This window comes from Rhinolophus sinicus, linkage group LG02 (assembly GCF_036562045.2).
Source record: "Rhinolophus sinicus isolate RSC01 linkage group LG02, ASM3656204v1, whole genome shotgun sequence".
In the NCBI taxonomy this organism is placed as follows: domain Eukaryota; kingdom Metazoa; phylum Chordata; class Mammalia; order Chiroptera; family Rhinolophidae; genus Rhinolophus; species Rhinolophus sinicus.
The window spans coordinates 84,805,414-84,821,857 of NC_133752.1; the positions used below are offsets into that span (position 1 = coordinate 84,805,414).

General features: G+C 36.0%; 1 protein-coding gene across 7 annotated transcripts in view; it reads left to right on the top strand.

The window, feature by feature from the left end:
• ZNF438 (zinc finger protein 438) overlaps nucleotides 1–16,444 on the top strand; it is a 173,392-nt gene that overhangs the window by 60,317 nt on the left and 96,631 nt on the right. For 4 of the 7 annotated variants that reach the window (XM_074324720.1, XM_019731507.2, XM_019731512.2 and 1 more), the window contains exon 3: nucleotides 3,284–3,337. The exons of the other annotated variants lie outside the window; for them this stretch is intronic. The gene's annotated coding sequence lies outside the window, so the exon portion shown is untranslated. The remainder of the gene's footprint in view (nucleotides 1–3,283; nucleotides 3,338–16,444) is intronic. 7 annotated transcript variants of the gene reach the window in all.

Genomic DNA, 16,444 nt, shown 5'->3' on the forward strand with positions numbered 1-16,444 from the left:
TGTTATAAGCTGAGTTGGGTGTGGTCGCAAGCTGGGTGGGCAGAGAATTTTGAAATAATGAACATGTCACAATTTGAAAGAGCCAGGGAACAGTGGTGCCTGAATAAGATCCATACAGCAGTCAAAGGGTGACTCTTTTCGAGGAAGGATTTGTGCTGGCTAGATTCTAGAGGATGGGCCACTGACAAGGCTCCATCCAGATCAGCATGGAAAAAAGATTGTGCAGCGGACATTGATTGATTCTCTGTCATCATTGCTTTAAGGACTAAAAAATTATTGAAAAGTTTTATTTCTTTCTCTATCAAGAGCTTCGAGGGAAAAAATAATTTTTTCATTTCATAAATGCATTTTCTTTTAGTAAATAGAGATAATCATGAATAAATCCAAATAAATTAGAAACTTGGATACAAAATATAGGTGATAGGCATTAAGTGCCATTGTGTAGAAGACCATTCTAGGGATGCAGAGATCAACACTTAGTAGCCTCTGTCCTCAGGAACTTAACCTGAGTGAGGCAGTCAGATAAATGGCTAATATTTATTATGTTTCATTCAGCGTTTATAGAGCATCTATGCAAGGCTCTGTGCTAGAAGTTGAGACAACAAGGTAAGACAGAGTCCCTGTTCTCAAGACATAGGCCAGAGGGGGATGATTAAACAGGTAACCAGAGCTCAGGGTACGTGGAGGCGTATAGGAGGGACAGAATCATTAGAATGTATAGCAGAGAACGATGCACGTGACTTTGAACGTCCCAAGAATAGAATTAAGCAGTTGCAAGGAACCTATTCCTTCAGTGTTTGTAGTAAGCTGTGCTTAAAGTTTTGTTCCAAGAGCTGAACATTTCTGATGTTAAGGATAATAATAACGAAGAATTTTAAAATCCTTTACTGTGTGGCAGGCACGGTTCTGGTGATTTACATACATATAACAAGTGATGTAATCCTTGCAGTAACCGTAATCCTATAAGGTAGGTGTTAATATTAGCCAAGAAACTGAGGCCCAGAGCAGTTGAGTTACTTAACCAATAACAATTAGTATGTAGTAGATCTGGGACTTGGCTCCAAAGTTGTTGTTCTTAACTACTGTGCTGTTAAGACTTAAAGAATTAAGGAAGTCAGCTAATGTAAGAATCATTGTTGTATGTTTTTGCAAGTACAGCTGCTTAATATTTATTAATGAACTGAGCACCTAGGAGAAAAAAAAAAGTCAAAGCATATGCTTTTCATTTTCTAGAAATAAGGCTATATATTATTAATTATATTGGAATTGCCCTGTACTAGCTACAAATTATAACTACATTTTTTTATTTGAAATTATAGGAGAATACCATTTGATCAAATACTGTTCTCCATGAGTTTATAAAAAAGAGCTTTCTGAATTTTAAATATATCTAAAAGAGATTGTACAGCTCCCCACAGTCACTGAATCCCACAGCTCTTTGAGGTAGGGATTTCCTATTCAGACCTGTTCTGGTCAAGTAAGAGGCTGCTTTCTCTCTCATCCATTGAAATGTCTGTCTCTTTTTACAACACCAGAGACCTTTAATTTATAAGCTGGATTTGTAAATTGATGGGTCCCAGCCTGGTTGGGCCTGTGGTGCATGTGGCTTACCTCCATGCCTGGAGGCTGGCTATTTGCTGCTCCGAGGGAGTTAATAAGAGCTTTGGTGACCTGGTTTGCCCACAGTTTATAGGCTCAAATCTCGGTGATCTGAAGGAAAAAAAGAATGGAACAAAAAAGTCAAAGTTATGGTTGTAAACTAGAAGGAAAGTTAGAATTTTAAAACAAGCATCAATATGGTACAGACAAGAATTAGAAGTTAGGAAGAGCCTAAGAGGAGAGATTTTTAATTAGAACAACCCTCAAGACATTTGAAATTGTTATGATGATTTTAAATAGGCAACCCTTTGGCTTTAAAAAGAATCAAGGATTTGACTTTTTGTATGTAGTATATTAAATATAAACACATACAAAATTTAAGAGGAAAAGGTAATCTTTTTATGTAAAGCCATTTTGATTTATGGCTTCCTGGCCTTTGAAAGCCTCCTTGCACCTTGATTAAATACATTGAGTGGTTTTAAAATTTAATAAAGTAATTTTTTTCTTTTTTTGCACAAGCAGGTATTTTTAATATAGCAATTAAGAATATCATTAGGAAGATATTGAAAGCAGTGTGTATAATAAAGCTTGAATGATATTGCTAAGTAAAGAAAATGAGATTTTAGATCTCATTTGGGCACATGAAAAATAAAAGTAAACTTTTCATGTAATACTGAAATCAGCTATGGAATTGAAGAAACTTACTAAGATAATACTTCGTATGAATATATTTTCTATTTTGTTTTTTAAAACACCAATTTTATTTACAGAAGGAATACAAAAATACTTTTTTTTTTTTTTTTTAAAGAATAAAGCATGACAGATCAAAGTTCCTTTTGACTACTACCTTCCCATCTTCCCAGAGGTCGTCATTTTACCATTAATTCTTCCAAATCATTTTCTGAATATTTATGTGCATATATTTTTTGCATAGAATAGATGTTTGTTTTGCATAGATGTTAAAAAAAATAACCCACAGAATGTATTGTTTGCTGGTTCATTTTAAATATGACCTTCCATTAAATGTTTTATTTCTGATACTTCAATAATGTTACTAATAGCAGCTGGCATTGAGTAGTTACCATGTGCTAGGCAAGATGTTTAGCATTTTTCATATAATTTAGTCTCATAATCTTCATAATAAGCTTCAGAGGTATGAACCTTGAGAAGGAATATATCTGCAAAGAAGGATTCCTCACGGTTAATGGGGCCCAAAATCATAACCAGAATCTAGCAGCCATTGCTAGCAGAGGCCTTCAATACATGCTGCATTTCAGGGAAAAGCCATAGACTTGGCTTCCAAGCCTCAGGCACTATGTTCCTGCTGTCTGAGCTGACCCTTGTAAGGGTGCTCCTGTTATCGCCTTTCAACCAATGGGCTGAGTCCTGCCCGTCCAATTGGAACTACACAGCTATATCCTCGTTTGCATCTATACTGACCAATCAGAGCAGCTCCATAACAACCAATCAGAGTGTGTGAAGCTGACCAGTCAGAACTGTGTAATTTGGATTCCTCATTTGCATAAAAATGAACCAATCAGGAACCAGGGCAAGAACTTTCTCTATAAAAGGCATCCTCCCCTTTGTCTTGGTGGAGTGCACTTTTGGTTTCCACTGGAGGCTGTATTTCCCCCATTTGCAAATTGTTCACCTGAATAAAGTTTCTCCTTTTACTGCATCCCAGATTGAGGACTCCTGTTGGCATTGAATTGGTGACAGTGACCTTTTATTGACAGAGGTGAGTAAAAATAGTTGATTTTATATCAGTAAAATTCCACCTTCATTATACCTCACATTTACATTAAAATACGAATGCCAGTAGTTTATTATTCTTTAATAAGATTACAAAACTAAAACATTTGGAATGATTTTTAAAAATTGATAAAAATGTAACTTTTAGTTCTGTTAGTTTTATAATTATGTGCAGTAAGCCTTTCTCTACCAAGTCCCTGAAGTGAGTATCTTTGCTAAGCCTGGAAATGTGAGAGTGACTCCTGCTCACCTTTTAGGGATGAAGAGGTGTATGTGTCATATCTGACTCATTCTAAATGGAGAACAGACAACCCCAGACATTTCCTCAGTAGTTAATGCTTTTAAAAGTCTACGCCTGTGATGATGTACTTGTTTGGGGAATAGTTATAGGATATATGACCTAGGAGGATGGAGGTTTGTTTTTGAAAGATGTTTTTCATTGTGCCCTTAGTCAGACTGGTATGAGGAAATAAAAGCTGCTGCAATGGGAACTCTGAGAATTTGTATGGGAATTGGTAGAAAGAGAGTGATATTAGGTGGGTTGAGAGAAAAAAAAAATGGCTGTGCTTATTATATATACCCTGATTTTGGAGTTTGGGCGAAGATATTTTCAAAATTTCATGACAACGTTAAGAGCTTTAGTGAAGGGGATAGCTGCCAGAAAAGTTCAAATTTCGGTTCTGCTACGTAACTAGCTGGGTGATCTTGAAAAAGCCACTTTAAACTGTTTGAATCAAATAACATCCACTTTATAAAGTTATGGGGTTAAAATTACATAAAGTATTTTATACATTGAGAAATGCTATACAAATGTGCCAATATTAGGTGATATTCTTTCTGTTTTCATTATCATAATTATAGTCAAGGCTGTCTACTATTCGCATCTTTTACTATTGCCTCTGTACTGAAGACTTAACCAGTTTGCGTCTATCCTTTATTACTTTAAATATTGTTATTTTCAGAATAGAAAAAGAGGCCTATCGCCAAGTCACTTAACAAATATTGAAGGCCTAATATGTATCAATCAGCATTTCTTCACGCCTAATGTAAGAACTGAAAATACCGTCTACAGTAACTCTCCAGGAGAGGAGATGCTGAAGGTCCCAACTGATATCGTTTCATTGTCTTCAATACATTAGTGTTCATAGACATTTTTTACCTTTTGGTCTTCAAGATAACAGTAAACAAATTTTAATATCTGTCTACTTATAAAAGCATTTGTTAATAAATTTTGTTCTAGTGGGACATTGTTTGAAAAACCAATAAAAAGTATCTTGCTGTGGTTTCTTTTTGGTTATATAATACTTAAATTATTTTGAAGTCTCAAATAACATGCAATGAGGATATGAAGTTTTTATGCTTATCAGAACCAGACATGGGTTTAAAATGGTTAAGAAGCACTAAAACTAAGCTCTCATTTCCAGATGAGTAGAGTTCCATTGAGTTTCCATTTGGTGCCCTTCAGGGTCCATGCTCTAATGGGGAACTGATCCTTGCTTGGAAGCCCATGCAGAAGTCTGGTTTATTATTTGGAGTTTCTTTATCATTTTGCTCTCTCTCATTCTGCTAATGTCTTTCCTAATATAAATGTTATGGCAACTCAGAATCCATGGAAAGAGCAAGTCCCTTTAGCCTGTTGCAGTCATGGCACTGCCTTCTGTGAGCCAGTGCTACAGAAATTAGACATCAGTTGTTTAGCTTTAAGGCAATTAGGAAGTCTACAATTGAAATCTCATTTGCCATTTGAGTGATGTGCCATTTGTTATATAAAAACACTACTGCTGTAGGCTGTTTCTTCAAGAAGATAGGTGTGCTTTGGAGGAGGCACTTTCCTGGAAAAATAATCCTTTGGTTTTATTGTTTCCTCTTCTTGATAGTTCTGAAAAGCTTGCTTCTTTCACTTGTATGGAGGTTTGCTTTGTCATCTCTGTACTCAGTTTCATTTATTTCATGACCTAGTCTTTGTGGAAAACCATTTCTACCCTGAAGTTATACCAATGGAAAAAGTTAAATCTTATTTCAAAGTGACCTACGAAATTCTAGTCCATATTTTAAACGTAACCCATTGGAAATATCACTTCTTTCTTCATTTTATTTTGCTACCCCACTCATGCCCTTTATTATCTGAGGACCAGAGGTTCTTTTTGTTTTTGTTTTTTAATTAATCTCTCTCAAATTCATCTGTATATAGGAACTGAGCATTTCCCCTTTGCCGAGAGGCAGTTGTGGTAAGAGTAGCTTGTTTTCTCGAGATCCCAGCCAGGGGTCTCTAAGGAGTCTCGGATCTGCACAGTCATATTTGCTTTTCCAAATTAACAGCTAGAAATATTTTAACTTACCTTGATTATAATTAAGTTACTCTTAAAGAAAAGTTCATAATCAGTTAAATTCTCTCAGCTTCTGGCTTATGATACTAAAGAAAGTTTTACATAGGGTAGATAAAGGCTGGAGTGAAATTTTCTGATTCGATTGCATATTATTTATTGTGGAAAGAATGTTTTCCCTCCAGACTGACTAGGAACAAGATGTTTAAACATAAGCCAGGGTGGAGACCTGTTTGTTTGGTCAGCTTCAGAGGAGCCACGTTTCCCTACTTATGATGAGTCTGCCAACTATTCTACCCCCCACCCCCACCTGATTCTCCAAGTTTCTTTGGAATTTTTACTTAGGGCTCTGTTGGATAAGAAAGTGATACAGTGCATACGCGGCAATTAAAAAGGCTAAAGGCAGTTTTCTGGAGCAACGTGATTTTATCCTGTCATAAGGAATTTATGCTGTGCTGTGAGTGTGTATGTGTGTGTATGTGTAAAGTGGCTTTTTTCCCTTTTTTCTAGTCCCCCTCTCCTGTTGGCTTGTGTATTCGCATAGCTGGACTGCAGCAGGACTCCATTTATCACAGGCAGTGGGAGGAGGTATGGAGATATGAAAGGGTTACTGTTCACATTTCCTGTGTAATTCCCTCTGATCTTACTGAGCTGTAATTCCTTTCTTGATGTTAAACATTCCCAGGCTCTTATAACCTTCCAGCCAGCTTGCACTGGCCAAGTTTGTCCCAGGTGATCGTGTAGGCAAACCTCCTGTTTTTAAAGACTAGAAATCGCTCCTTCCTCCATGAGATAGGCTAAATGGTCATTCCTTTGCAGTCCCAGAAGAAACCCCTTTGATTTAAGACAAGAACAGAGCAGTAACATATTAGTTTTAAAATTCAAATTTAGCAGCCAAGTTTGTTGTCAAATTATTTGTGTAGATTTTTAAATTGGTTTAATGAATTGGTTAAATGAAAACCCAATGATCTATTAAAGATTACATTCTTCCTTCTAAAAACATGCTTGAAGATTGGGTTCTGATTCTATAAAGGGTAAATGTTGATCCTACCATCTTTTACTTTTCTTAATAAGTGGATCGTTTTAAGTTGCTTCAGGTGTGTAAAGCTGCTTAGTTGAAATATCAACATTTCTGCCTCAGTTCAGTTCAGAAGGTTGTAGTTGGGAATAGGGAGATACTCGTTATTTTCTATTCTCTGGTTTTGAAAGCATAGAGCAGCTCATTTTTATTCCACAATTTTCAAAATATACATTTTTGTGGTTTTTCCCTTCAGTTTTAAAAGAAAATGTTATGCTTCTGTGATGCATAAGAATGTGTCAACAGCTGATGATGAATTGATAGGAACTGAATACCTGTGCCTGCACTGGCCTCGGCCCAGGTAATGAGCTTTTGTGTAGACGCAGCTCTGGGCAAGTTTACTTTCATTGCTGATAGCACATCTCTATGTCCTCATTGAACAACCAGGGAACCTGAGGATTTGGGGACAGACAGAAACAACACAGTGTCTCTTTGAAGGAGTTTCTAGGATAATTTAAGTTTGCTGGTGTTTAGGCCAAAGTACACTATTTGCATTGCTTAAAGCAATGAGGTAAAATATTATTTTAATCTCACTTTAACCATGTGTAATATGATTTTGCGTGGAAATGGGTAGATGAATTCTTAGATTGATTTTGTTTGCATCTGCTAGAGAGCCAACATGAATGGTTGATATTTCTCATTTACCTTTAGTTCCCCAATGACTAAAACAGTCTGTCACACAGTAGGCTTTCAATTATGGTTTGTTGAATGAATTAATGAATGAGACTGCCAATTACTTTTGTAGATTCTTGATTGATCCATATGTGGGTGATTATGTACATGTCTAAATATGTTACTCTTGCCCTTCCTGTTAGTCTCTAGTGATAGATCCCGTTCATAGTCCTTTGTTATTAAACAGTTAATTCCCTCACAACATTTTGTGCCCAAGTCCTTAAGTGATCTACACCTGGCTGACCTAACCATGACACTGCTGTCATAGAAAAAAGTGGCATTTAGTCGTAAATTACTTTAATTATAGACAGTCTATTAACATTTCCTAAAACCAATAAGCCGATTTATTTTCATAATGGAAAAACTCTTATATTTCCTCCCAGGGTTAATTATTCCTGGGACCATCATAAAGCATTGAATAGTAATGTCAGTTAGTCAACAAATACTTAGAGAACGTTCATGTAAACAGCATGTGCCTGGAATTGTGGGTTCTCCAAAGATGTATGCGGCCTTGGTCCTGTCACCTAAAGTCTAGACTTCTCAACAAGCAGGATATATACAGTAGTCAAGTTAAATAGCCACTGAATGTACATTGATTATGGTTATGTGCTAAGTGAGAGATCTGAGCAAGAATCAAGTAGCTTAGGGGAGGGAGAAATCATTTTGACTTGAATTAGAAAGTGGTGAGAGATTTCATAGAGGAAGCTTGAGTTGGGTATGAAATAAATAATTGGGGATTGGATTGAAAGGAGTGAGTCTATTTGACCTTTATAAATATGGATGATAGTTATCACATGTCCTGTTCCCAGCAGCAGTGAAGAAACAACAACAAAAAACTTAAGTATTTGGTGGAGATTTTTCTCCATTGGAGACTTATTTATTCTTTATTTTTTACTGAAGTGGAAATTCAGAACAGCTTCCACTGATGACATACAGCAACATTTTAAGGTAGCATAAGGATGCACTTCAGTAGGAAGTCCTCCCAAATTTCTCACCCAATTAAAATTTCAGCAGGAAGACAGGAAGAAGATATATTGAGAAGTTAATCATTCATGACTACACTTTGGTAATAAGGCCCCATTCAACCTCAATGGCAAGTTTAACAGTGCTCACTGCTAAATTATATCTTGATTTGAAGTCTAACATATAAGGAGATCGATCCAAATTTCCTTTTTTTTTTTTTTTTTTATTGCACAGATATAGGTTGCTGTAGTCACTACAGGTAAACTTAACTTCACAATAATTTTTTATTAACCAATTAAAGGTTCTTCTGCAATAAAGCAGTTAGTGTATTAATATCATAAACTACTTTAATCCATTTTTTTGGTTTTATAAAGCAAATTAAAAGAATGGATACAATTTATTTTGAGACACTTTGATTATATTTACTTATTACTACAAGCAAATACTTTAGTGAGTTTAATTTTAGAACCAAACTTCTATATCTAGTTGTTGTTTTTTTTTTATTGTACGAAGGAAAAACAACACACCAAAAAAACGAAACCAGTTTTTTTGTTTCCAACCTAGTAAAGATAGATCTTAAGACAGTCTGCTGACTTTATTTTTTGTCTTTTGACCAGTAGCAGATTTATGTGGTGCTATGCATATTTCAGAACATCCTCATTTGTTCAACTGTATGACTTTCTGCCAGTGTAATAATGAAGAGGAAACTATAACCAGTGCTTGTTTCCCACACTATATTTTTGTGACAATCCAGAGTCTTTCAAGATATTACTAGGTGATCCATGATTTTTAAAATGTGGTGGTCAGTTAATTTTATGAAAGGTCGGAGCATCTCAGTGAATATTGGTATTTTATTTAACCCAGTATTTCCCAAATGTATTTGACTTTGAAAATGCCCACTGCTAGCCTCCCTCCCTCCCTTCTTTCTGACTTTCCTTCATTTATTTTTTTAAGAACACTTATTAAAAATCTCCTATAGAGCAAGTTTTAGGAAGTGTCCCTATAAAGTTTACATATACATACACATTATTTAGGTCTGTTCCTCATGTCCATTTTTCTCTTAATCTTTACCTTTTCTAGGGCAAAGGATGGACTATAGAAAGAAAAAGAATAATGTTAACATCTTGCTAGCTGTTCTGATGTTATGTTTAGTGGGGAAGAGGCTGACACTGCTATCTGAAACAAGATTTGAGATTTGTCTGAAGATTTCAAGAGTTTATACTGTCTGCATCTTCTATAGTTCTAGAAAATAGAGTTGACCAAGCATAACAGAAATTACCTCTGGTGGGGAAGAGTAGTGTGGGTGGGAGGTAAAATGAGACTTACATTTTAGTGTAACTACTTCTGTTTTGTTTGAATTTTTTCATCCATGTACCTTCTTTTTGTAACCTAATGACAAATAACAAATTAAAAGATCTAACTAGTTGAGGGAACCTCCACTTTATAAAGGGATTGCTTTCTCCAAGCTTTTATAAGTACCAGCCTCCCTGGTGTTTTAATACTCACTTTGCTGAAAAAAAAAAACCAAAAACAAACAAACAATTTTTTCAGAAGTAAGTTTATTATATGAAGTAAGATTAATAGAATTAGATAAAATTAATTTCCCTTGCCCTTGCGACCACTGTGTCTTGTACATATTTCTATTGGTGCTCTCAATACACTAGGCCATCAGTCTCCATTTATATGCTAAGTGAGGAACTGTGTCTTATTTGTCTCTGTATCTTCAGCACCTAACTTTACCCTGTGCCTGGTATCTAGTAGGCATTCAATAAATGCTTGTTGATGTGGGTGTGGGGAGGAGGGGAGATTAATTGCAGTTATTCCTAGGGGAATACATTAGTTATTGTCACTTTCAAATCTAAAGAGGAATATGTTCTTTTGAAAATATCTTTAATATATAGTTTATTTTATTTTCGTATTTATTCATACCTGTCTTCTCTCAAAAAGTTTAAGATGGTATTCATTACTACACATAATATAAAATAAAATTTAAAATAAATGAATAAAACAACAAAGTTGGAAGACTCAGTTACTTCCCATTTTCAAAAGTCACTATAAAGAGACAGTAACCAAGACAATATGGCATTGGCTTAAGGATAAGCATGTATATTAATAGAGAGGAATTGAGAGGCCAGAAATAAACCCTTACGTTTTTGGTCCATTGATTTTTGACAAAGATGCTAAGATTATTCAATAGAGAAAGGATTATCTTTTAAACTAAGGGTCCTGGGAAAATTGGGTATTCATATGCCAAAAAAAAAAAAAGAACTTCCTCATAAAAATCAACCATACACAAAAATTAATTCAAAATTAATTATGGACCTAAATGTAAGAGCTAAAATTATAGAACATCTAAAAGAAAGCACAGAAAAAAACTTCATGATCTTGAATTAGGCTAAGAGTTGTTAGATATAACACCAAAAGCATGAGACATAAGATTAAAAAAATTGATAAACTTGACTTCATTAAAATTAAAAACTTTTGTGCTTCAAAAGACACTGTTAAGAAATTGAAAAGACAAGCCACAGAGAAAATACTTGCAAATCACGTCTGATAACGGACTGTATCCAGAACATATAAAGAACTCTAACAGCTCAATAATAAGAAAACAAACAACCCAGTTAAAATATGAGCAAAAGAAGAACTAAATAGACATTTCATCAAAAAGAGACATACAACTGATAAATAAGCACATGAAAATGTGCTCAACAGCATTAGTTATTAGGAAAACGCACATTAAAAACACAGTGAGGTACTTCTCTGTACCCACTAGGATGCCTGTAGTCAAAAAAGACAGACAATGTCTAGTGTCTAGGATATGGAGAAGCAGGAACTCTCATACATTGTTGATGGGAATGTAAAATGGTACCCCCACCTTGGAAAACACTTTGAACATCTCTTTAAACATTAAGCCAACTTACCATATGCATTAGTCAGATTCTCCAGAAGAAACAGAACCAATAGCATGGGAATTGGCTCATGTGATTGTAGAGGCTGGGCGAGTCCAATATCTGATAAGGGAGGCCGGCAGGCTGGGTCTCAGGAAAGAGTTGCAGTGTAAATCCAAAGCCGGCCTGCTGGGAAACCAGGAAGAGCTGATGTCGCAGGTGAAATCCACAGGCAGTCTCCTGGGGAATTCCTTTTGCTCAGAGAGGTTAGCCTTTTGTTCTGTTCAGGTCTTCAAATAATTGGATAAGGGGGCAGTCTGCTCTAATCAAAGTCTACCAATGGTAAGTCTCATCCAAAAACACTTCCCCAGAATAATGTTTGACTAAGTATCTGGGCAATGGGCCTAACCAAGTTGACATGTAAAATTAACCCAGTGGTTCCACTTCTCAGAATCTACCCAAGAGACATGAAAACATATATCCACGCAAAGACTTATATGTGATTGTTCATAGTAGCTTTATTCATAATAGACAAAAATGAGAAACAATCCAGATGTCCATCAACTGGTAAATGGACAAACAAAATGTGGAATGTCTACACATTTAAATACCATTCAGCAATTGGGATAAAAAAGGAAAATAACTGATATATGCTATAACACGGATGCACCCCAAGGATATGCTGAGTGAGGAAAGCCAAATTCCGAAGAATAAAAATGGTTTGGTGCCTGTCATATGAATTGTCTAGGTAGAGCAAATCAGCAGGTTTGGGGGTGGGAGCGGGGATTGCATATGGACTCAAGGGGATTTTGAAGAGAGATGAGGATGTTCTAAAACTGGAATGCAGTGATGATTGCACACCTCTGTAAATTTACTAAAATATCATTTCACTGCATACTTGTAACAGATAAACCTTATGGTCTGTAAATTGTACCTCAATAATGTAAAAAAAAATACCGAAGGATGATAAAAATTGGACAAATGGACTAAGGGTGGGACACAGTGCGTCTCATAAAAGCTCCATATTTGCTTGAGGTTGGGTCACAAATTTTGCTCTAAGCTCTCTAACGAGACCCCTTATAAGATGAGATGTGTTTTCTCGTTTTCACAAGATAAAAATCTATTAACATTTTAGGAGAAGCCTAATAATTATAATTCAAAGAAAAATATATCCTTTTCATCATAGTGCAACATACTCAACTCTGTCCTCGGCGGCATCCTTGTAATACGTAGCCGAAGACTTTTCTCCAGACCTGTTTTTAAACTTCCCTTCAGTACCGTCTAGTGGCTTAACATCTAAGGTGGTTTATTAACAGTTCTGCTGGGTGAATATGCAGGAGAGCTGTAAAAGGGCAAAGCCAGAAATGCTGTTCTTTGGTTGGTATGTCTTAATCCCGACACGCAGTTTTGGGAATAATGAATGGCTGGACTAAACAGACGTGCAGCAGTCCTGCAGAAGATTTTGGTAAAAACTGAGTAACGGTAAGATCGGCCTTTTTACTTCCTGACAAGTACCAGCAGTGTAGTTATTCTTAGTTACAGGTTAGATATGGAGACTTCTGCTTTAATTGTCAGCTAGCTTGGGTGTAGGATTGGCATCCTCTTGGGAAACCTGGGGAGCCCGAGGAGAAAATGTATTTGAATAGACTCTCTACCACCTATGAGTAGAGGCAGCCTGAAGAAATATGTGCTAATAGGTTGTGATTCTCCCCCAGAAATAATTTTGGCTATTCTCCAGTGCTTAGACCAAGGGATCATTCAGGCTCCAAAGACAGTAGAACATGACCATGGGCATTAGCTTGGAATGGTGTGTTTTTCATTGTAAATTTCCACAAGTGTTACATGCCTATAGTAAACATTTCTAACAATTGAATTCATATGTCAAGTATAGTATATGTAGAATAAAAAATTAAAGTCTCTCTAGCCTCTTTTTTGCTATTTTCCTATTGATGTATATTTAAATTGTTTCCAGTATTTAACTGTTAAAATGCCGCAGTAAATACACTGGTGTCAGACAGGCACTCCCTCCATTTAAAAAAGATATAAGCGTGCACGTACACACATACACCACATTACATACACATATGTCTGTGTATACACACACACACACATATATATAAAATCACTTTATTAACAACTGTTACATATTGTGTACTTCATAATTTATCTTAATAAACCAGTATTTGTTTACATTATGTTTTATAATCACTGTTTTAGACTTCCACAGATAATCTATATTTGTAATACTGGTCTTGCTTCAATCATGAGAAAGCATCTAAGTAACAATTTATTAAATGAACTAAACCTGAGCATGAATCTTTTGGCTTAATTATGTATGTATGGTATTTAATAAGAAGAAAATGGTTGGTTTTAGTTGTAATAACTTAATTGAAGCTTCCTGTGTTCAAAAAGTAGTTTGTTTTATAATATTTCTGAGAAAGTTGGTCTTTTTATCTCTAAGAAATAGTTTTACCTTGTATTGAACTATTCAAGTTACTTCTGAACTATATATAGGTTTAGGCTTCTGCTTACAGTTTGTAGAAAGTGGTGCAGGACAGTGCGGCCCCTGCAACAACTTAAAAAAAGATAACTTACAAAAATTATTGTTGTAGTAATGTATTATTACATAATAAATTTCCCCAACACTGAAGTGATTTCAAACAACTGTTTTATATAGCTCATGATTCTGTGGATTGGGAATTAAGGCAGGTCTCAGCTGAGTGATATTTCTGTTCTATGGTGCATTGAATGAGATCACTGGATGGTATTCAACTGGTGGAGGGAGTGCTCTGGAGGACACAAGATATCTTTACACATATACGTATATGGTTCCTGGGCAGAGGTGGAAGACTAGGTTCACGTGACCTTTCCAGGTAGTATCAGGGTAGTCAGACTTCTATTACTTAGTCTTGGGGCTTCTAGAGAGAATTTTCTAGGAGATGGGAAGTGGCAGATGCCAATGTCTTAGGCCTAAAACTGGAAACTGGCACCACATCATTTCTGCTTTGTTCTGTTGGACAAAGCAGTCCCAGAACCCTCCCAGTTTCAATGACAGGGAACATGGGCATGACCTTCTAATGGAAGAGGTATTAGAGAATCTGTGACCATCTTAGTCTACCACAGTCTACCTCTGGCCACAAATGATTCACATTCCTCCTCTATTCAAAGTACACTAACCACCTTCCAAGATTTCCAAAATTCTCATCCAACTATGGCTTTAGCTTCAAGGTTCAGGTCCAGGATCTTGTCATTTAAATGAGGTCCAGATATGCAGGAAGCTCCACAGTGCAGTTCCTCTCAAGAGACAAGTTATTTAGTCAACATACAATGGAGAGGCAGGCATAGAATAACTGCAGTAAACACTTCCATTCAAAAATAGACAAATAGGCACATAGCTTTTACTGGCCCATAGTAATTTTGAAATTATCATGTTGTCAGTTCTTTCATTAGGGCCATTCCTACTCCCTGGCAGTGATTATTCATAGCTCCTGGCTTCATCTTATCAGTTCTGAGTCATCCTTCTTTTTCTATAAGAAATGGTTCATGTTTTCAACTGGGGAGCTTTTCCTGCCTTGTTTCCTGCTTATAGAAGATTGAAAGTCCAAAAGCCTCTTTTCATTTTGTGGTCTCTCTGCTCCTTTCAGTCCAATCTGACATAATTCTTTTAAAGACTTGGTCAGATTCCTGTGTATCAAAATGAAATACACTCCATTAGACAGAAGCCATACCCGTATTTGTTTTTGAGACAAGCATTTCCCCCCTACTTCAGACTGAGAGAAGGTATTGTAAGACAATACCCATAAGTCTCTTAGAAGCTTTCCTGTTTGAAAGAGTCCAAAAGGCACACCCTCAAGATTCCTTAGAGGTGTTTTATCTAGAAGAGTCTAAGAGGCACACTCTTAAGACTCTTAGAACTGAACTAGATAATACTTTAAATGGTTTTGCAGTCTCACCAACAGTGTTTTACAGCCATATTCTAGAGATTTTTATCCTGAAACCATGCTTTATTGATAGAGCCCTAGATGTGGTGTTTACTCTGAAGCTATGTCTTTTCTGTCTGTAGAGAAAGGGGATGAGAAACTGTTTTCTTTTTTAAAAGAGCAATGCCTGGCTCCTTTATATTTACTCTGAATTCTGCTTGAGCATGAAACAGTTCTATTAGCTCATTTTTCTCTGTGCATGTCTTATCATACATGGGTAAAGGAGACTAACACTTTTAACATTCTGCCTAGAAATCTCCTTAGCCAAATCTACAACTGTATTGGATATATTTTCTCATTTCTATGTTATGCAAGGAATACTGTTGCAAACAGTAAACTTTCCACCACTGTGTAAGAGGGGTTGTCATTTTTCCATCTGTTAACATTTTTACTAATGTCCTTCAAGCTGTCATTGACAGTCTTCTTGAGGCTCTTCCAGCTTCTGCTTACCACCTGGTCCCAAAGCCAGTGCCACATGTTTTAAGATTTTTATTACAGAACCCCACTTCCATGTGCCAGAATGTGTTATGTTTACGTAATTCTGTAACAAATTACATAAAAACTTATCATCTTAAAACAACAACCATTTTATTGTAATTCGCAATTTGTGGGTCAGTGAAAAGGGCAGGCTCAGAGAGTGGTTATTGTTCTCTGTAGCATCAGCTGAGGTTAGTTGCTGGCATTCATCTGGAGAATGGGCTGGTTTGGACCGTCCAATACAGCTTTACTCACATTTCTGGTACTTTGACAAGGATCACTCAAAAGCTCATCTTAGCTGGGAGTGTCAACAAGAGTGCCGACACCTAGCTTCTTCAATATGAGTTTTATCATAGTTAGACTGATGACAATAGCACAAAAGACAGGAGGGAGGAAATAGATGTATTCCACTGTAAAATTCTTATGTTGTATATGAAATGGCATGATACTATTAGAAGTTAGATTGTGATGTTAAGGGTCTATATTTTAAACACCAAAGCAATCACCAAAACTGCAAAAGAAATAGGTATATCTAATAAGCCAATATTGGAGATAAAATGAAATACAAAAAAAAAAAAAAAAAATTCAATCCCAGATAAGTCAAGAAATAAAGAGAAAACAAAGAACAGATAGGAACAAATAGAAAATAAGATGGTTAATTCAAATTCAACCATACACATAATTACATTAACTGTAAATGGTCTAAATTCT